We start from the raw sequence: 23,961 nt of genomic DNA on the forward strand, positions 1-23,961 counted from the left end.
GACGCGCTCAACACCGAGGCCAGCCTGGGTAGCAAGGTTTATCGTGTGTGCAAAGCACTTGATGTGCGGCTCTAATCCTGCCTCACGCACAGCCACTTCCATATTACGTGCATTGTCAGTCACAATTGCGATGCCATGGTTTGTTTGTTTTTAATCTCCCAGTCAGTGACAGCTGACAGAGTCTGCAGTACAAAATTTACCATTTCCCAGGCACTGTTGATTATGTGGGCTGTAATTGTGATATAGCCCTGTGTACACCTAGAAGTCCAACCATCAGTAGTTATGGCGATGCTTTCTGCCTCTTTCAGAGTCTGTACAACCTTGACCTTGGCTTCTTTGTAGAGGGTTGGGACCACAGTGCGAGTAAAATGCGCGCGTGATGGGATGGTGTACCTCGGTTCCAGTGTGTGGAGGAATCGCCGAAATCCCAGATTTTCCACCACAGAAAATGGTCTCATATCAGCTGCAATGAAAACGCCGATGTCTCTTGTTATTGCCGTGGCTCTTGCACTTGACGGTGGAAGAGATGCAAAGGCATTTAGAGTTGTTTGCCCTTTTAATGTTTTCGTCACAGGTGCAGCTAGTTTTAGTAGAGAGCTATGGTGGTTCTGTATGTGTTTTTGCATAGTGCTTGTGTTAGCCGCGGTGTACGGCATTGTTTTCTTACAATGTTTACATATTGTGTTCGTCTTGTCTGTCACTCTTTCGCCGTTTCTTATTTCCGCAGGAAAACCAAAATGTTGCCACACAAATGATTTAAAAGTGGCAGGGGCATCTTCAATACTAATTTCACCCTCACGCTCCATCACGCTGACATCACAACAACTCACGAGACAACTTTTCACCTCGACGAGAAATCTCGTCGCGTTTTAATCTTGTCACACCCCTAGCATTTAGTGACCCTAAGAAGGAGGGTGTAGCTGTGTCTGTATAAGTAAAATAGATAGAGATTGTTGTTGTGAGTTGGGAGCCCTCACAGCCTGCGGGTAAGTGCTATTAGAAAAACGGATGGTTCTGGATCTTACGCTTCCTAACCTTCTGCCTGATGGTAGAGGGATGAAAAGGAAATTAGCAGGGTGCGATGAATCTTTGAGTATTTTCAGACCAGTTTTGAGTAGACGGGTGTTATAAATGTCACAGATCTTAGGGAGGTCCAACCCAATTATTCTTGACGCAGTGCTAACTACCCTGTTCAGTGCAGACTTATCATCCGCCGAGCAGCTACCCCACCATACAGTGATGGAGAAGGTGAGAATGCTCTCTATCACAGCCCTGTAGAAGTGGAGCATTCCAGCTTTGGACACTTTAAATTTCCTGAGTTGTCTCAAAAAGAAAAGTCGCTGATGAACTTTTTTAACAATCTGGCTGACATTGAGGTTCCATTTGAGACTGGAGGATATGATGGTCCCAAGGAACCTGAAACTTTCCACCCACTCTACAGTTTTGTCCTTGATGGCCAGGGGCTGGAGCGACTTAATATTTTTGCTCCTAAAATCAACAACCATCTCCTTTGTTTTGGAGATGTTAAGGGACAAGTTGTTAATTGTGCATCACTCAGCCAGCAAGGACACTTATGTTCTGTAGGCCGATTCATCATCATTAGTGATGAGGCCTACCACAGTGGTATCGTCTGCAAATTTAAAAATCTTGACTGAGTCATGATGAGAAAAACAGTCATTGGTATAAAATGAGTATAAAAGGGGAGACAGAACACACCCCCTGGGGGGCGCCAATGCTGGTGGACATTTTGACAAAAGGTTATTAATCCTAACCACTTGAGATCTATCAGTTAAAAAGTCATTGATACACTTACACATGGACTCCTTAACCCCCAACCCCAGGAGTTTGTCACACAATCTCTTTTGTATAATATTATTAAAAGCAGAACTAAAATCAATAACAAAACCCGTGCATATGTAGCTGTCCCCTCCAAATGTTGAAGAATGTTATGGGTGCAAAGAGAATCTGCATCTTCAATAGACCTGTTCTCCCTATAAGCAAATTGGTGAGGATCAAGTGACGTAGCTGGGAGATGATTAGCCACTAATCGCTCAAAAACTTTCATGATAACAGAGGTTAGGGCCACTGATCTGTAGTCATTCAAACAACTCACATTCGACTTCTTGGGCACAGGTATGATTACAGCTGATTTAAAACATGCTGTAACTTTACATACTCTAAGGGACATTGCGCATGCGTCGCGTCTGAACACGTTGTTGTCTTTGGAGCTCTATCGATTTGATTTATAATTCTTGATTTTCTCTTTAAACTCACTTACAATGAACATGTTCCACTTTTCCTCACTGAGAAGCACTACTGCTCAAACCTCATAGTTACAACGCGGACTGTTGAGCAGACGCGTCTCAAGCCTATTAGTGATCCAACACTGGATACTCTTATAGGTTACGTCCGTGGATCACGGCTGAACACGTCTTCTCCACACTCACTTACAAACAAACTTTTTTTCTTTTTTTTTCGCCTATCGTGCGTCTGCTCTACACCCTTACCACTAAAAAGGCGGATTATATCCAAGAGTTTAGTCATAAATTAGTATTAATATTGATAGCATCACTGGTAGTGTCGTTGCTAACTTACTGTCCATCTGTTAAAATGGCGAATATATCAGATGTAAGTAGTCTACCTTTTGGTGCAGGTGAGGACACATTTGAGCTGCACGCATTGCAGTCCGAGCTGGAAGCTGTTGAGAAACAGATCCACGACCTTTTAGTGAGAAAACTCAGCATCTCAGCGTTACTCAGCATCGGTCCCGAGCGCCGAGGTCGCGATCAGCCATGGTCTCGTTCACTCCGGCTCCAACACGCCACCACGAAGCCTGGATGGTTCCGCAGCGGAAGACGCGAGTCAGGTCTAGACCAAGACTCTCTCCGACCCTCCCGGTTTTCAAGTTATCCACACAAAACCGCTTCTCCCCTCTTCGCGAAACAGAACGCGATGCTATGATCATTGGCGATTCCATCGTTCGACACGTACAAGCTACGTTAGGTAAAAGTAAGGTGCACAGTCACTGCTTTCCTGGTGCTCGTGTTTCTGAAATCGCCGCTCGCGTTCCCGAGATTCTGAACAGTGACGAACGCGTCGGAACTGTGGTCCTGCACGCGGGAGTGAACGACATCAGGCTGCGCCAGACGGAGGTTCTGAAGAAAGACTTCAGGAATCTGATCGATACGGTACGCAGCACATTGCCCGAAACAACGATTATTGTGTCAGGACCGCTTCCCACGTACCGACTAGGACATGAAAAGTTTAGTAGACTATTCGCGCTAAATGAATGGTTAATGTCATGGTGCAATGAGCAGAAACTACTCTTTGTAAATAATTGGAATCTGTTTTGGGAGCGTCCTAGGCTTTTCCGTGCAGATGGCTTACACCCAAAGAGATTCGGAGTGGATCTTCTGTCGGATAACATCTCCAAAATGTTAAATACCGTTAGATGACTAGTTACCAAAAGTCCAAATCATAGTCTCTGCTGCACCAATTTAACTGATATAAATACTAGTGTAGAACATTGCATAGAAACTGTGTCTATTCCTCGTTTAGTGAGATCAAATAATAAATCTACTGCAGGATCTAGGAAAAATCTAATTGTTATTAAAACAGAAAATGTTGCTATTAGTAAACAAAAACAATTTCTAAAGCTAGGTCTTCTAAACATTAGATCACTCACACCTAAGGCAGTTATTGTAAATGAAATAGTCACAGATAATAGCTTCGATGTACTTTGCCTTACTGAAACCTGGCTTAAACCAAATAATTATTTCGGTCTAAATGAGTCTACTACATCTGGATACTCCTATAAGCATGAGCCCCGTCTGATTGGTCGTGGCGGCGGTGTTGCAACAATCTATAGAGATATTCTCAATGTTACTCAAAACGGGTTCTAAGTTTATTTCGTTTGAAGTACTTGTACTAAACGTTACGCTCTTAGATGTTAGAAAAAAATCCCTATTATCTCTAGCCTTGGCTACCGTATATAGACCGCCTGGGCCTTACGCTGATTTCCTAAAAGAGTTTGCAGATTTTCTCTCAGATCTATTGGTCAATGTCGATAATCCAAATGATGCGTTAGGGGCTGCGTTTACAGATTTATTAAATTCCTTTGGGGTCAAGCAAAACGTCACCGGACCAACTCATCGTCTTAATCATACACTCGATTTAATTATATCATATGGAACCGATCCAACCGATATAGATATCATTCCACAAAGTGATGATGTCACTGACCATTATATGGTAACTTGCATATTATGTACTGCTGTAATATGTCATGCGGCGCCGCGTTATCGACCAGGCAGAACAATCCTTCCATCCACCATAGATAATTTCTCAAATTGCTTATCTAATCTGTCTCAGCTGCTGCCTGAACCCAAACAAATAGATGAATTAGAAGAACTAACTAGCACTATAAGCACCATTCTCTCTGGAACAGTGGATATTGTTGCACCCATTAGATTAAAAAAGGTCAGAGAGAAAACTAAAGCACCATGGTACAACAATACTACGCGTGTTCTAAAGAGAGAAACCCGTAATTTAGAGCGTAAATGGAAACAAACTAATTTAGAGGTCTTTAGAATCGCGTGGAAAGACAGTATGTCACGTTATAAAAAGGCCCTAAAAGTGGCCAGGGCTGAGCACCTCCGCAAACTAATAGAAAATAACCAAAATAATCCAAGGTTTTTATTTAACACCGTGGCTAAACTAACAAATAAACAGACATCATCCGAACAAAATATCCCGTTACAGTTTAGTAGTAATGATTTCATGAACTTCTTCACTGAGAAAATAGAAAACATCAGAACCATAATTGTAAACGTTCAATCTTCAATCGTGCCTTATTATTCAGCCTCAATTATCACCCCGCAAGAACAATTACAGTGCTTTACAACTATAGAACAAAAAGAGTTAAATAAACTTATCATTTCATCTAAAACAACAACATGTTTATTAGATCCTATACCAACTAAACTATTGAAAGAAGTGTTACCTGTAGTGGAAGAGCCTCTCCTCAATATTATTAACTCGTCTTTATCTTTAGGTCATGTTCCAAGAACATTTAAACTGGCAGTTATAAAACCTCTCATTAAGAAACCACAATTAGATCATAATAATCTAGCAAATTATAGACCCATTTCAAATCTTCCATTTATGTCTAAAATACTAGAAAAAGTTGTGTACGCTCAACTGGGCTCTTTCTTGCAAGAAAATGACAATCTATGAAAAGTTTCAGTCTGGATTCAGGCCGCACCATAGCACTGAAACTGCGCTCGTTAAAATCACAAATGATTTACTTTTAGCTTCTGACCAAGGCTGTATCTCAATACTAGTTTTACTTAATCTTAGTGCTGCGTTCGATACTATAGATCACACAATACTCTTAGATCGACTACAAAATTATACTGGTGTTCAAGGACAAGCATTAAGCTGGTTCAGATCATATTTATCAGACCGCTACCATTTTGTCTATTTGAATGGAGAACAATCGATCATAACTTCAGTAAACTATGGAGTGCCGCAGGGATCTGTGTTGGGCCCTCTATTATTCTCAATATATATGATGCCACTTGGAAATATTATAAGGAAACATGGAATTAGTTTCCATTGTTATGCTGATGACACTCAAATCTATATTTCATCACGGCCGGATGAAAACGCTAAATTATCCAAATTGACAGTGTGTGTTAGAGATATAAAAGATTGGATGACTCGTAATTTTCTTTTATTAAATCCAGACAAGACAGAGGTAATACTTATCGGTTCAAAAAACCGCCCACAAAACCTCTCACACTACAACTTTAACATCGTAGGATGTCCTGTTACTTTATCCTCTACAGTAAAAGACTTGGGTGTTATACTCGACTGTAATCTGTCTTTTGAAAATCATATTTCATATGTTACAAAAACAGCCTTTTTCCACCTTAGAAACATTGCTAAGCTACGTAATATGCTATCAGTTTCTGATGCAGAAAAGCTAGTTCATGCATTCATGACATCAAGACTAGATTACTGTAATGCTTTATTAGCTGGTTGTCCTGCATCCTCAATAAACAAGCTACAGTTAGTCCAAAATGCAGCCACTAAAGTTCTTACTAGATCAAGAAAATATGATCATATAACACCGATTTTATCATCACTGCATTGGTTACCAATAAAGTTCCGTATTATTTACAAGGTATTGCTACTGACTTATAAAGCCCTAAACGGCTTAGCTCCAGTCTATTTAACGGATCTTCTATCGCCCTATAATTCATCGCGCTCTTTAAGATCAATAAATTCAAGGCTTTTGGTCATACCTAGGATATCCAGATCCACCAAAGGAGGGAGATCATTTTCACATTTAGCTCCAAAACTCTGGAATAGCCTTCCTGATACTGTTCGTTGCTCAGACTCGCTCTCCCAGTTTAAAACTAGATTAAAGATGCATCTTTTCGTCCAGGCATTCATATAATATTTTTAATCTTACAGTTCAAACTACAATCCGGCCTCTAGTTCATAAACGCCAGAGGAGAACTGGCCCCCAACTGAGCCTGGGTTCTCCCAAGGTTTTTTTTCTCCATTAGGTCACCTGATGGAGTTTTAGGACACCATTAGGTCACTTGATGGAGTTTTTTCGGTTCCTTGCCACTGTTGCCTTTGGCTTGCTCAGTTGGGGATATTTTGGGGATATTTAATTTTATTTTATCAATCAATAAATTCCACTTGAAACAAACCTTGTTGTATTATTTTAATTTAATACTGTGAAGCTGCTTTGATACAATCTGTATTGTGAAAAGCGCTATACAAACATACTTGACTTGACTTGACTTGACCAATTAAAAATATCAGTGAAGACATACGACAGCTCATTGGCACACCATTTAATAGTGGCAGCAGAGACCTGGTCGGGGCCTGATGCCTTCCTACAATTTTGTTTCCTCAACAGAAATCTGATCAGAAAAGGTGGTTCGAGAGGAGCTGTGTCATTGAGGAAATTAGAGCTGACTGAACATTCAGAGTTGCATTCAAATCTACAATAAAATTCATTTAGTTTATTAGGTAGCGAGGGATCATCATCAGAAACTGTGTGATTGTTTTTATAGTTGGTAATCTGTTGAAGGCTTTGCCAAACACCCCTATTGTCATGGACACCAAGCTTAGCTTCAAGCTTGGCCCTATAGTTAGCTTTAGCCTTTTTAACAGCCCGTTCAAATGCATATTTAGCCATAAAGTACTACTGACAGATATCTCCACTCTGAAAAGCACTTTTTCTCTCCAGATACAACATTCTAATAGCCTTACTAAACCATGGCTTGTTATTGCTATAAACAGTCACAGTTTTTGAGGGAAAACATACATTTTCAGCAAAGTGAATATATGAAGTAACAGCATCACAATATTCGTCCAGGGTGGTGAACTCATCCCCGAAGACAGACCAGTCAGTAGTATGAAGGCATTCTTTTAATTCGTTTTGTGCTTGTATAGACCATTGTTTAATCACTTTTTTTGTCGGCTTAGTAGATTTCAGTCTCTGACGATATCGAGGAATGAGTAAGATAGTGTTATGATCTGACGTCCCAAAGGGGGCCAAGCAATAGAATGATATGCATTAGAAATTACACAGTAGCATTTATCTAGTGTCTTTTCACCCCTGGTAGCAGTATGGATCTGCTGCTTGAACTTGGGTAGTGATTTCTTTAAGTCCATTTGATTAAAATTGCCTAAAATTAAAACCACAGAGTCCAGGCTAGAATTATCCACCTCTGTTATGTGAGCCGCCAGCTGCCTGCAAGCCTCCTTGGCTCCCGCTTTAGGTGGAATGTAAACAGCGGCGAAAATGACGGAGGAGAACTCCCGCGGGAGATAAAAGGGTCTGCACGTTCCGTGCTTCTGTTCCAAATAAACTACTGTGTATTCTACTCACCTGTCTGATTCATCTCTAAACCTGACAGAAGACTAGACCACATGCAGAACCCCACGGAACCAGCAATGGATTCACAACGCGATCCATTCGCTGAGTTGGTACAAGCTGTCCGTATATCGTTACAACCATCATCTCCTGATAACCCACTCACCATTCCCGCAGATGTCCTTCACGCTACATGCCAGTCACTTCTTCCTCCATCACCTGTTGTACCATCAGCTGCCTCTGCCAGTCCCATGGCCCGACCAGCGACATTCACCAGTGAGGCGGAGGACTGCAGCGGTTTCATCCGTCAGTGTTCTCTCTATTTTGAGATGCAAGCTCATCAATTCACCAGCGATTCAGCCAGAGTGGCGTTTATAATTTTCCTACTGTCCGGCCGCGCTCTCCAGTGAGCTCAATCTCTATGGAATTCTAACACTCAAGTCACCAAGTCACTTGATTTACACTGGTGTCAGAGCTTCATGGAGCATGTCTCAGAGGCGGTTGAAACTGCTCCGTCCTCTCTCTCTCTCTGTCTCTCTCTTTCTCTCTCGACCCCCTCCCTTTTTGGTTTCACTTTTAGTTGAAACCCAGATACCTTGGTTTTTATTTGTGTTTCATTTATTTCGACTTAAGTCTACCCCTATTTTATTTTGTGTATTTACACCTGATGAGCCTGAATATTCCTATTCAGTTAAGTTGAATTTAATTAAATTTGAAATTTAATTAAAGCAGCACTCAGTAGCTTCGGGATTTCTTCGCGGTATTCTCGCTTTTTGCTAGCAGGTTTCTCTCTAGAGCTCCCCCCACAGCTTCGGAATAGATATTTGACAACACTGTTGTAAAAACTCGTTGGTGATTCTCAGACACCAGAGGCTATAGATCAACGACATCAAAGCAGATGGGACATTCTTTAAAACGTCTTCTTCATTTGGGTTCGAACAGCGTGAGGGAGCGCAATAATGACAGCATTTTAGCTGATTTCTTTTGGCCGTAAAGCAATTGTTTACATCGCGAGACCTGATATCACGCGAGACTTCCTGACGCGGCGGCCGGCGGCCCACCGGCTCAAAGTTGCAAGTGCGGATTTTCCGCTCACGGGCACCAGGGGGGTGCGAAACGACCACCATTCAACCCGAAATAAGTAATATAACCATTCCAATGACTCCGAAGCTGTTCAGTTAAGGTAAAAAAAGTTACTTAGTTCACCTTTAAATCAATTTGCTTATTCAATTTCCCTTTTAGTTACCAGGGCTATGAGGACAATCCCTGTTTACTTTTGATTTTGATTTTATTTCAATTTATTTACTTACTTTATTTCAGCCTGAATTTCCATATTCAGCTAAATAAAGTTTAACTAAATTTGAGATTTAACTAAATCAATTGTTTTCCTTTCCTTTGGTTTTTGAGCTATAAGGACATTCTACCTTTACTTATACCTTATCTTAGGTACTTCCTATCGACATCTTCCCTCTCTCTATAGGATTACAGTAGTTCTAGCAACTGTTGTTTCTGTAACGACCCAGGTCATTAGAATCCTAACCCCTGTCTGTGCTTTAACCCTCCTCACTCCTTAGCACCAAGTTAAGTACATGAAGTAGGGTTAACGTAAACGCACAGTAGGCCACAGACAGAATGGGAGACACTTCCCGCTGTTTCTTCTTCTTTTGACCTTTTGTCTGATGTTTGATGTGTCCCTGCTAGCTTCGTCTAACAGCAGCTTAACCCATACGTGACACCTGTTTACCTATGTCTCCTAGCTAAACTTAAATAGGTAAAACACTCCTTCCTTCCCTTTCCTTTTGGATTTGTATTGTTTCTATTTTGTTTTTTCTCTATTTGCTACTCTCGTAGTAAAACATGTGAAAAGAACCATCAGTTTTGAGTAATAGTTTTAGGACATGTAAAAGGCCAGTCATCAGTCGATGCTGCTTAAAGCACATCAACTTGAATACTCAAAACCCTTTTGTTGTGTGCTCATCAACACTAAATTTAATGGCCCACATAGCTGTTCTCCCACAGAGCTTACCACCTCTGTAGAAACTTGCATTGGCCTTTGTCACTCCTCTCTTGTGTTCCCACAAGTATGCCAGTAGGCCTCAGACATCCAGCCCTGCCACCCACCAGAACCACCTGGAAACCGGCAGAGCCACGTCCTCAACATCCTCCAGCCTGAAGCAGACAACGACCTGCCGAGGCAGAGAAGGGAACCGTTAGACGACAACGAAAGCGGACGTCTGACACCCAGCCTGAGCCACCAAGAGCTGACCAGCATCATCTTCTCCTTGACCACACTCCTGCAGGCCTCAAACAGGAGGTAAATGAACTAACGCTGCCAGCCACAGAATTCCACAGAGAACGAACCCTGCTCAGCGTCAGCAGGCACAGGACAGATGCAAAAACCCTAACAGAGCGCAGCAACTGGAAGAGTTCACCAGTCTTCAGGCAGCTGACAGCTGCGGAGCACCTGCCAACAGACGGGTAAAGAACTGTCAATCAAAGAACTTAAAGAACTGGCTGAGCTCAAAGAGAGACACTAAAGCTATCAGTGTCCAGCCAGAGCTGAAGTCCAAACACTGACTCAGCAATGCTGCAACATTATAGACAAACGCAATGTGGTCCTGAACAGAACTGAAACAGTCCAACCACCTGCAAACGGACCCCGCAAGAAAGATGTATCCTGCTAAACTTCACATCAGCCGCGTAAGCTCCCCCAGCCCTGCACAAAGGGGGGAGGAGTCAAACCCTCGGCTCGACAGTCACCCGCCAGTGTCCTGAGAGCCTCTGCAGGCGCAGAGGAAAAGGTTTAATTCAGACAAACCCTGAAACGACACATGAAGTGATACTCCAAGATCTCAAGCAGAAACATCCCTGCCAATCTATGAGACATTGATTTTCACCTGCAGTCTTCGACTGGTGTGACACACCAAGACAGACTCCATCTGCTCTGGATCACATCCAGCCCACAGTGGCACCGCATTCTGGCTTTGGCTGTGGCACCACCAGCAGCTGGAACAAGCCATCATAAAAGGATTCTCAGACTTAAGAGTCTGAATGCAGACTGGGCACTGCCCAGACACCAAACAGACCTAAAAGTGCCTGTGCTACTACCACAGACTCCAAACGAGCTTACCCTGGTTAGTCACCATTTTTGGCCGCCCCACGCAATGCCCACTCAACGATGTGTGACTTGATGCAGAAGCCCTTTAACACAAGGCATCGTCAGAAAGGGTAGTAAAATTAGAATTTTACTGATTTAAAGAAAATTTTGAATGCATGTGTAAGCCTCACGTGCCAACAGACTATGCACTGCTTTTGAACCATACAGACATTTGCCACCTGCTATTTGAAATTGGCACTGCCGCATGTTCGTTTCCATGACAATGACTTGTCACATGACATACTAACTTTAAACAGGGCATGCGTCACCCTGACGCGAGATAGTAAGCAAACCACGTGAGCTGCGTAAACTAACACAACCTAGCGTCCCTTCGTTTAAACTACTGTTATCCTAAAAGTGCGCATTTGATCATTCCGATCCAAATAGGATACAACATGCGATACGCACTTTGATCACTAGTTACTGGCTTGTTTAAGTGCAGATAAAACAATAGCTGTAATTGACATCTCTACTAAGAATAAAAAGTCATAGATTTTTAACTAGTATCGGCAATTTCAGCATTAAAGCGTAAGTCTGTTTGACAAAGGAAGCTCAACTCAGTGGCATGCTGTACCAGTATTTATTATTCTGCCTTGATTGGAGAAATCCAAAGTGCAGCATTGTTTAAGCTGTTCGGACGAAGAAATCTCAGTACAGTGTTATATACACGTAGACTTGGGTGATGCCCCCTCCTTTCTACAATGTAAAGGCCTTACAAATTATTGTTAGATTGATGTAATTCATCTAAATTTTATTGCGCCACATTTTAACTTGTTTAAACATGTATGACTCATTTCAAATGTACAGACATTCGTCATAGACTGTTGAATTGCTCTGACATGGTTCCCTTGACAACGACTTGTCACAGGAAGTGCAAACGCGTAACGTCATATTGTAAACAAATCAGCCTCGATGGCTAAGCCAACCTAACCTAGCGTCCGTTCAGCTTAGACCAAGCTAAATAATAACTGCTACAGTTAGCGGTTAGCATCATTTACTTGAAGCCTTTAACTACAGCTTGTTCTGTGCACAGTGCAAAGTTATCTAACATACTTTTCCTTTAACCCCAGTTAGGGTTCTGATCTCTCACTTTCTCTTTCCTTACTTTCAATTCTTCCAAGCTGAATTTTACCGCCACTAGTTTAGGAGTAGTCCTTGCTGAGTGCTGTCGGCTAAATTTGCAGTTACCTTGTAAATTAAATCTAAATTTAATTACATGTACACTGTGTAGCTAGAGGATAACTCTTGTAGTAATGAGAATTTCCATCAGCATGTTGACTAAACTTTTGTAAGGACACACACACAGGGATTTTGTGTCTTGAACACACAGCAGCTGTGACCCACTATGGAGTCTGGTCCAAACACATCAAAAGTTTAGCCACTCGTGCTATTGATTATTCCCAATTTCAGATCATTCCTGCTGTTTTGATCACTTAAGTCCTTTTTATTTTATTTTACTTTGATAATAATAGCCGTCAGCTATTCACTTGTCTATTCTTTCATTTATTTGATTTATTTACATTTGCCCTCTTGTTCTAATGTGATTCCAGTCCCCATAGGGCCCAGAAAGGAACCAGAGACACCTTTATTTGTGGTTTTGTTTATTTTCAACCTGCTGCACCAACTCAAAGACCTGTACTTGGCTACTGTCTACATCACCTGATGGAACGACCCCCGCTCCAGGAAACACCAGCAACCAGAGGCCACCATGGCCTTCCAGCCTTGTATGACAGAGGTGCGTCTGATCTTTCTGCACTTTCAACGTCGTTCGTGGTTGTCCTTGAGAGGGACAACAACGAGCGAAAGGGGGGAAATATGTAGCGTCTGGACCAATCGGACACACACAAATTATTCATTTATTTAATGAATAATCCAGCAAACTCACTGTGAAACCTTCACCAAAAACTAACATCCCAAATGAGGCTAACACACTGGCAGGACGGTGTCTTGTTACAGGGAACACAGAGAGTTTTTACGATAAGATAAGGTTTTATGGGTGTTAAAGAATGTGGCCAAATGCAAGAGAAAGACCATGGAAAGACAGAAACAATCTGCTAAACAGACTCTCCTGCATTAATTTATTGATGAATTGACTAACATGAAATTAACATGCATTCCAGAACATTTTGAGAATGATTTACTGTTATGTGTTTTGTCTTTTAATAATTCTGTTGATACTATGATCTCTTTGACACTATGTAGTTATTACAGGACCAACGGTCAATGTAACCCACTTATACCATGTTTGGTCTCGATAAATTGGTACTCTGAAGATCGAAATGATTGTGTACATGATATGCCAATAGCTGTGCAACATATTAGTATTACAAGAATCTTTCGTAGTTGTGTCATCAAACACCAATTCAGCATGCCAGCCCGAATGAGCACTCGTAAGAAAAAGGCTTGTAAATCCTGGTGACAGAGGAAACTCCTGCCAGAAATTCTACCCTTCTCATTGGGTGAACCAGCCTGCATAGGGCTGTCCTTTGTCAAGCTTTAAAAAGGCCTTTTCACTAGATCAGCCCACTTTTTGTGTTTGTGCTGCTGGCCTCCACTGTATTCCTCGCGTTGGGGGCCCCTCCCCCACCACTGGGGCCCATGGCCCTGGATCCAGCAGCAGGCCAGAGCACTGCCTGCCATGCTTTCACGCTCCCCAGAGGGAGATAGACTGCCTTTTCTTCAATCCAGAAAAACTGCAACTTTACCATCATTGAATTGGCAACGATCAACTCCTGGCCTTCCTGGCACTTCAGGAGGCCGCACCAGCCAGCGTGCACTCAGCAGGCCAGGACAGCAGGCTTCGACTCACCACAGCCATGTGCTCGAAGCCACCATGCAAGCTCCGACCCACAACAGCTTCGGAACCACAAGATGGGAACTTGCACCATGACTTTTGACCCTCACGGACCCACCAACGGACTCATTTTTCAACCACTTCAAGAATTGTCCACGATTTGCAACTGACCATGCAAGTATTTAATGAGGTGCTATAAAATAAGCTGATGGTTCTTTTCATACTAAAATAGATCTTGCTCCATAGTTCTATTTCCTGTTTCCGGTTCCATAACACTCACCACTTGACTTATGCATGTATGTATGGATGAATGTATGTATGTTTGTTTGTTTTGTTTAGTTTAGTCATGTTTGTGATTTAGTTAATAAAACTTGTGCACAATTATGCATTTGGTTTCTGATTCTCTGTTTGCATACAAAGTCCCTTTTACGGTCTTGATCCTGTTACATGCTTTAAGTGCTGTACACGCTAAGGAATAATTATTTTTCAGTGACCATGAAAGATACACTTTTCTTAGAATAAATGAATAATCAAAGAGTTCTTTGGAACTGATAAATTGATTGTAATATTAATTTAGCTTACCTCAAAGTTAATCTAATTAATTGACCCAAATATTAATAATTAATCATAATTGGTAATTATGGATTATTATTAATATTTCCCCTTTGAGCTAATGTCGTTACACCAACTTCATTCAGCACTTCAAAGAAGTCTTCGGCCAAACGGCGTCTGAATTATCCATACATGATCAGCTCTTCAACCTCCGTCAAGGTAAACAACCTGTATGTTCATATGCTCTTCAGTCCGCACTCTGGCTGCATCTAGCAGTTGGACCGAGACCGCATTGCTTACAGCTTTCCGCCACTCAATGCTAACATTCGTCAACTGATGGTTGTGTAAGAAGACTCGATGGAGCTTGAAAACTTCATACAAAAAACTATCCGCGTTTCCCAACGCCTCACTGCCTGTGCTACTCCACCATCTGCTGCATGTCCTCCGCCCGCGGCACCATCTGTCGCTCTTCCAGCACCTGAACCCATGCAAAGGCGGGGAACTTCATCTCAACCCATCTCCTTCAGAAACTGAACGCACCCAAGAAGCGATGTTCACAGGATCTACGTATACAAACCATTCAAGGAAAACCGCTGGGCAAGGGTCGTATTCGTCACTTCTCCCCCACTCTGACGCTCCGCATTGGATGTCTACACTCCGAGGACATCACTTTCATGGTGCTGGAAGAGTCCACTGCCGATCTCATCCTGGGACGCCCGTGGATGATCCAACACCAACCACTCATCAACTGGGACTCTGGTGAGATACTTCAATGGAGCGAAAGCTGTTTCCAATCCTGTCTCTCCACTGTTCAGAAGATATCCAATGACTCATCTTCCTCTTCATAAACTCGGGATAGTCAGAATCTCACCATTAATTCCACTTCTGTCGAGAGTCCTGAAGTCACCCATAAAGTGGAGATTCCTGACAAATACCAGGCATTCCAGGATGTCTTCAGTAAGCAGCTGGCTACCAAATTACCACCTCATCGGCCATGGGACTGTGCTATCAACCTGCTACCTGGAGCCACATTACCTAAGGGTAGAGTATACCCATTGTCCATCCCGGAGCAGAAGGCCATGGAGGAGTATATTGAGAAAGCCCTACAACAACAGTTAATCCATGCATCTACTTCCCCTGCCGCTTCAAGCTTATTCTTTGTTGCCAAGAAGGACGGAGGCTTGAGGCCGTGCATCGACTACCGTCATCTCAATTCACAGATAGTTAAGTTCAGTTATCCCCTTCCTCTGGTCCCGGCTGCTCTTGAACAACTCAGAGGAACTTGTATCTTCTCCAAGTTGGACCTGCGTAGTGCCTACAATCTGACCCGCATCCGTCGAGGTGATGAATGGAAGACGGCCTTCATCACACCCTCTGGGCACTACGAATACCGGGTTATGCCCTTTGGCCTGTCCAACGCTCCAGCGGTATTCCAGGGCTACATGAATGAGGTATTTTAGGGAATTCCTCAATCGATTTGTGGTGGTATACATCGATGACATCCTCATTTACTCCCGAGACCTCTCTGAACATCGACACCACATCACGCAGGTCCTTGAGAAACTTCAAGCTCACCAACTTTACCTCAAACTGGAGAAGTGCGAGTTCCACACCACCTCTGTTCAGTTCCTGGGATATGTCATCGACCAACACGGTATCCAGATGGACCAGAGGAAGGTGGACACCATCCGGAACTGGCCTCAACCTTCTTCAGTCAAAGAACTTCAACATTTTCTAGGATTCGCCAACTTCTACAGAAGATTCATCAATAATTACAGCCTCATCAGCTCACCTCTGACTTCCACCCTCAAAGGCTGGCCCAAGTCTCTGTCCTTCACCCCAGAAGCCTCCAAATCCTTTCAGCAGCTAAAAGAAGCTTTTCAGACCGCTCCGATCCTGGCTCATCCGAATCCAGATCTCCCCTTCATCGTCGAGGTAGATGCCTCCTCTACTGGTGTCGGAGTGGTCCTATCCCAGTGGCAGGGTGATCCTCCTCAACTCCATCCATGCGCCTTCTATTCTAAGAAGCTATCCTCTGCGGAGCAGAACTACGACATTGGTAATAGAGAACTGCTCGCCATTAAGCTGAACAATGGCGACATTGGCTGGAGGGAGCAAACCATAAGTTTGAAGTTATTACCAACCACCACAACTTAGAATATCTCAGAGAGGCTAAAAGACTGCATCCACGCCAGGCTCGTTGGGCGTTGTTCTTCACCCGCTTCAATTTCACCGTCACATATCGCCCAGGCATCAAGAACTGTAAAGCTGATGCACTCTCTCGACTTCATCATCCTTCTCCTGAAGAAACCCATCCGGAACCCATTCTCCCTCCAGCCATGATCGTCAGTCCCATTACTTGGAAGATCGAGCAAATCTCCCAAGAAAATCTTACCAACCCTGCTCCGCCGGGAGGTCCAGAAGGGCTCCTCTACATACCACCTACTCTCTGTTTAGCCCTTCTGGACTCTGCTCACACCTCTCTGGGCTCTGGACACCCAGGTAGCAGGCGTACCCTCTCGCTCCTACGTCAGCGATACTGGTGGCCCTCCATGCCTCAGGATATCTCCCGGTACGTTAAGGGTTGCTCAGTGTGCCGTTACCAACACCCCGAGGAAGCTCCCAGAAGGCAAACTGGTTCCACTCCCTATTCCACATCGACCATGGTCACACATTGGGATTGACTTCATGACCGATCTTCCCAAGTCAAGAAATCACACCTATATCTTCGTTGTCGTTGACCGTTTCTCGAAAGCCTGCAAGTTGATTCCACTACCCAGACTGCCCACTGCCTTCGAAGCCGCAGAGGCTCTATTCCAGAATGTGTTCCGCAACTTCGGTATTCCTGAAGACATAGTGTCTGATCGAGGTCCCCAGGTGATTATATCCAGAGTGTGGCAAGCCTCTTTCAAACTCCTGGGAGTCACCGTAAGCCTCTCCTCAGGTTACCACCCTCAAACTAACGGCCAGACTGAGCGCAAGATCCAGGAGATCAGGAGATACCTGAGATCATATTGCCACCGGAACCAAGACAGCTGGAGCCAATTCCTCCCCTGGGCCGAATACGCACATAATTCACTCCGTCAATCCACCACAGGGCTCATCCCCTTCTAGTGCATCTTGGGATATCAACCACCGCTGTTTCCTGGTCGGATGAGCCCTCGGAGGTTCCAGCTGTCAACCACTGGTTCGAGCAGAGCGAGAGGGTATGGGACTCGGTTCACGTGCACCTCCAGCAGGCAGTGCAGAGGCACAAGATTCAAGCTGACCGTCACCGTACTTCGACCCCGCAGTACCAACCTGGACAGAAGGTTTGGCTGTCAACCCGGGACATCCGCCTCCGCCTGCCTTGCCGTAAGCTGAGTCCTCGATATATTGGTCCTTTCACCGTGCAGAGGCAGCTCAACGAGGTCACCTACAGACTCAATTTACCACCTCAATACAGAATTTCACCTTCCTTCCATGTGTCACTCTTAAAACCTCATACTGATCCTGTCACCTCTCCTCCCACAGATCCTGGTGTTGTCGACGTACCTCCTCCTCCCAACCTAGTCGAAGAAGATCCCATCTACTGAGTTCGCACCATCCTGGACTCACGGCGACGAGGTCCCCGGATTGAATATCTCATCGACTGGGAGGACTATGCTGCCGTGCAAAGGCAAAAGACCGCAACTTCGTTTTTGGTCGAAAATGAGTTATTTATATTTTTGGCACATTCAAGACCTTCTTTATCATATGGATAAGTATCTTGAATCAATTCCGTTTTTTTCGAGAAAATAATGATTTGTCTTAACAGTAACTTCCAAAAGCCCTTGAGAAACCAAGGCAGAACACCGTAACACCAGTTACCGCTCTTTGGCTTTGTTTTGGAACGCTCAAATTACGAGTTACGGTGCTCTGCCTTTGTTCAGCCGCGCGTCAATATGAAGTTACTGTGCCGGTGTTCAATCAAATAATGCTACCTACCAGATTGTACAGTTATCTGCCTTTGTTTTAATGTCCATTAAAATTAAAATTACGGTGTAGCCTGTGTACTTTGTACAGCTGCCATCAGTCGCTCTAACTTCTGATGTCCTCAGAGCGGTCAGAACATTTAGTATGGTCTGCTCCATCGACAAACGTGCGATATCGATCGCGAAGGATTATGCAGAGTTGACAGAAAAACGTTACACATTGCCGTATCAGATGAATACAACCAAGAATTAAAGCTCGGCAAACTAGCTGGCAGAGTGCCAAAACTTCGCCTTCAGCCCCGCCCTAAACGCAGTCGAGTCAACGCTGGACTAATAGGAGGTATTTTGTCATGTCAAATGTATTAATAATGCCATCAGAATGCAACCAAAGCACAGGATAGCAATAAGTAGATGGCTATAAATAATTGTAAATCACACAAAATAAATGCCATGATCAATAGATTTTATACAGGTGTTACTAGGCAAGGCAAGGCAAGGCAAGTTTATTTATATAGCACATTTCATACACAATGGTAATTCAAAGTGCTTTACATACTATTAAAAATAATCAGAAGAAATAAGAATATACAAAACAGTTTAAAATAAAGAAACGAGAAAGAACTAAAAATAATTATAACATTTTAGAATAAAGAACAGTTTAAAATAAAGAAACAAGAAAGAACTAAAAATAATTAAAACAGTTTAGAATAAAGACTAAAATAAGACACAGGATAAACAGTCGGACAAACAGTGACACAGTGCTCATTCATTAAATGCAAAGTTAAACAGAAGTGTTTTGAGTCTGGATTTGAATGTGACTAATGTAGGAGCACATCTGATCTCCTCTGGAAGCTGGTTCCAGCTGCGGCTGGCATAATAGCTAAAAGCAGACTCTCCTTGCTTAGAGTGAACTCTTGGAACTTCTAGCTGATGTGATCCTAATGATCTGAGTAATCTGTTGGGTTTGTATTCCGTGAGCATATCTGCAATGTATTGAGGTCCTAGGCCATTAAATGATTTATATACTAGTAATAATACTTTAAAATCAATCCTATAAGTAACTGGCAGCCAGTGTAATGACCTGAGTACTGGTGTGATAGTATGGTCTATCACACCTACTATAATAATTTTGTTAATGGTGATCAGCAACTAAATATTGATAATGTGGAAGTTACTGCCTTTTGCCTTGGCATGACTTCTCACTATTTGCTGACAATACAAAGGCAGAGTACAGTAACTTTAAAATAGTGGTCAAAAGTCAAGTTTGAGCTCAAGATTTTTTTATGTATATAATTTCCATTACTAAAACATCTATTTGCCAGATTTCCAGTGTCCTACCTATAATTAATTTGGCGGGACAACTAAAAATCTTTAAAGTCATTTTTCTCAGTTCCACACTCTAGCGACTTAAGGTTTTTTGCCTTTGTAGGGCAGTATGGTCCTGAGGAACGTTCATGGGTTCCACGTGATGACATCTTAGATCCAGGACTCTATTGAATCTATTGAGTACGTTTTTGTCTTTGGAGTTCCATCGATTGATTTATAATTCTTGATTTTTCTCTTTAAACTCACTTACAACGAACATTTTCTACTTTTCCTCACCTCATAGTTACAACGCGGACTGTTGAGCAGACGCGTCTCAAGCCTATTAGTGATCCAACATCGGATACTCTTATAGGTTACTCCTGTGGATCACGGCTGAACGCGTCTTCTCCACACTCACTTACAAACAAACATTTTTTCGCCTATCATGCGTCTACTCTACACCCGTACCACTAAAAAGACGGATTATATCCAAGACTTCAGTCATAAATTAGTATTAATATTGATAGCATCACTGGTAGCGTCGCTGCTAACTTACTGTCCATCTGTTAAAATGGCGAATATATCAGATGTAAGTAGTCTACCTTTTGGTGCAGGTGAGGACACATTTGAGCTGCACGCACTGCAGTCTGAGCTGGAAGCTGTTGAGAAACAGATCCACGACCTTTTAGTGAGACAAGCCGAGCTGAGAGACCGGCGTTTAGCTCTTGAAACATCACGCGCCGATGCACACAAATCAGTGATTAACGTTACTAACCCGCTGACTCCGACCTCGTCTACTCCGTGCGTTTCTCAGCATTGGTCCCGAGCGCCGAGGTCGCGATCAGCCATGGTCTCGTTCACTCCGGCTCCAACACGCCACCACAAAGCCTGGATGATTCCGCAGTGGAAGACGCGAGTCAGGTCTAGCGCGTCGGAACTGTGGTCCTGCACGCGGGAGTGAACGACATCAGGCTGCGCCAGACGGAGGTTCTGAAGAAAGACTTCAGGACTCTGATCGATACGGTACGCAGCACATCGCCTGAAACAACGATCATCGTGTCAGGACCGCTTCCCACGTACCGACTAGGACATGAAAAGTTTAGTAGATTATTCGCGCTAAATGAATGGTTAATGTCATGGTGCAATGAGCAGAAACTGCTCTTTGTAAATAATTGGAATCTGTTTTGGGAGCGTCCTAGGCTTTTCCGTGTTGATGGCTTACACCCAAGCAGATTCGGAGCGGATCTTCTGTCGGATAACATCTCCAAAATGTTAAATACCTTTTGACTAGTAACCAAAAGTCCAAATCATAGTCTCTGCTGCACCAATTTAACTGATATAAATACTAGTGTAGAACATTGCATAGAAACTGTGTCTATTCCTCGTTTAGTGAGATCAAATAATAAATCTACTGCAGGATCTAGGAAAAATCTAATTGTTATTAAAACAGAAAATGTTGCTATTAGTAAACAAAAACAATTTCTAAAGCTAGGTCTTCTAAACATTAGATCACTCACACCTAAGGCTAAGTTTTTGTAAATGAAATAGTCACAGATAATAGCTTCGATGTACTTTGCCTTACTGAAACCTGGCTTAAACCAAATTATTATTTCAGTCTAAATGAGTCTACTCCATCAGGATACTCCTATAAGCATGAGCCCCGTCTGATTGGTCGGGGCGGCGGTGTTGCAACAATCTATAGAGATATTCTCAATGTTACTCAGAAAACGGGTTATAAGTTTATTTCGTTTGAAGTACTTGTACTAAATGTTACGCTCTTGGATGTTAGAAAAACATCCCTATTATCTCTAGCCTTGGCTACCGTATATAGACCACCTGGGCCTTACGCTGATTTCCTAAAAGAGTTAGCAGATTTTCTCTCAGACCTATTAGTCAATGTCGATAAAGCATTAATTGTTGGAGATTTTAACATACACGTAGATAATCCAAATGATGCATTAGGGGCTGCTTTTACAGATTTATTAAACTCCTTTGGGGTCAAGCAAAACGTTACCGGACCAACTCATCGTTTTAATCATACACTCGATTTAATTATATCACATGGAACCGATCCAACCGATATAGATATCATTCCACAAAGTGATGATGTCACTGACCATTACATGGTAACTTGCATATTACGTACTCCTGTAATATATCATGCTGTGCCGCGTTATCGACCAGGCAGAACAATCCTTCCATCCACCATAGATAATTTTTCAAATTGCTAATCTGATCTGTCTCAGCTGCTCAGTGAACCCAAACAAACAGATGAACTAGAGGAATTAACTAGCACTATGAGTACCATTCTCTCTGGAAAATTGGATATTGTTGCACCTATTAGATTAAAAAAGGTCAGAGAGAAAAGTAAAGCACCATGGTACAACAATACTACGCATGTTCTAAAGGGAGAAACCCGTAATTTAGAGCGTAAATGGAAACAAACTAATTTAGAGGTCTTTAGAATCGCATGGAAAGACAGTATGTCACGTTATAAAAAGGCCCTAAAAGCGGCCAGGGCTGAGCACCTCCGCAAACTAATAGAAAATAACCAAAATAATCCAAGGTTTTTATTTAACACCGTGGCTAGACTAACAAATAAACAGACGTCACCTGAACAAAATATCCCGTTACAGTTTAGTAGTAATGATTTCATGAAGTTATTCACTGAGAAAATAGAAAGCATCAGAACCACAATTGTAAACGTTCAATCCTCAATCGCGCCTTATAATTCAGCCTCAATTATCACCCCGCAAGAACAATTACAGTGCTTTACAACTATAGAACAAAAAGAGTTAAATAAACTTATCAACTCATCTAAAACAACAACATGTTTATTAGACCCTATACCAACTAAACTACTGAAAGAAGTGTTACCTGTAGTGGAAGAGCCTCTCCTCAATATTATTAACTCATCTTTAACTTTAGGTTATGTTCCAAGAACATTTAAACTGACAGTTATAAAACCTCTCATTAAGAAACCACAATTAGACCCACATAATCTAACAAATTATAGACCCATTTCAAATCTTCCTTTTATGTCTAAAATACTAGAAAAAGTTGTATCCGCCCAACTGGGCTCTTTCTTGCAAGAAAATGACATCTATGAAAAGTTTCAGTCTGGATTCAGACCGCATCATAGCACTGAAACTGTGCTCGTTAAAATCACAAATGATTTACTTTTAGCTTCTGACCAAGGCTGTATCTCAATACTAGTTTTACTTGATCTTAGTGCTGCGTTCGATACTATAGATCACACAATACTCTTAGATCGACTACAAAATTATACTGGTGTTCAAGGACAAGCATTAAACTGGTTCAGATCATACTTATCTGACCGCTACCATTTTGTCTATTTAAATGGAGAAACATCGATCATAACTCCAGTAAACTATGGAGTGCCGCAAGGATCTGTGTTAGGCCCTCTGTTATTCTCAATATATATGCTGCCACTTGGAAATATTATAAGGAAACATGGAATTAGTTTCCATTGTTATGCTGATGACACAAATCTATATTTCATCACGGCCAGATGAAAACGCTAAATTATCTAAACTGACAGAGTGTGTTAAAGATATAAAAGATTGGATGACGCGCAATTTTCTTTTATTAAATCCAGACAAGACAGAGGTACTAATCATCGGTTCAAAAAAACGCCCACAAAACCTCTCACAATACAACTTTAACATAGTAGGATGTCCTGTTACTTTATCCTCTACAGTAAAAGACCTGGGTGTTATATTAGACTGCAACCTGTCTTTTGAAAATCATATTTCATATGTTACAAGAACAGCCTTTTTCCACCTTAGAAACATTGCTAAGCTACGTAATATGCTATCAGTTTCTGATGCAGAAAAGCTAGTTCATGCATTCATGACCTCAAGACTAGATTACTGTAGTGCTTTATTAGCTGGTTGTCCTGCATCCTCAATAAACAAGCTACAGTTAGTCCAAAATGCAGCAGCTAGAGTTCTAACTAGATCAAGAAAATATGATCATATAACACCAATTTTATCATCACTACATTGGTTACCTATAAAGTTCCGTATTAATTATAAGGTATTGCTACTGACTTATAAAGCCCTAAACGGCTTAGCTCCAGTCTATTTAACGGATCTTCTATCGCCCTATAATTCATTGCGCTCTTTAAGATCACTAAATTCGAGGCTTTTGGTCATACCTAGGATATCCAGATCCACCAAAGGAGGGAGAGCATTTTCACATTTAGCTCCAAAACTCTGGAATAGTCTTCCTGATACTGTTCATTGCTCAGACTCGCTCTCCCAGTTTAAAACTAGAT

The 23,961-nt window shown here is 42.3% G+C and overlaps 1 protein-coding gene across 1 annotated transcript in view; it reads right to left on the minus strand.

Moving 5' to 3' along the window:
• LOC307168281 (GDP-L-fucose synthase-like) overlaps window positions 1-23,961 on the minus strand; it is a 553,698-nt gene that overhangs the window by 465,389 nt on the left and 64,348 nt on the right. The gene's annotated exons all lie outside the window — the stretch shown is intronic.

Source organism: Squalius cephalus, assembly GCF_949319135.1.
Source record: "Squalius cephalus genome assembly, chromosome: 12".
Lineage (NCBI taxonomy): Eukaryota > Metazoa > Chordata > Actinopteri > Cypriniformes > Leuciscidae > Squalius > Squalius cephalus.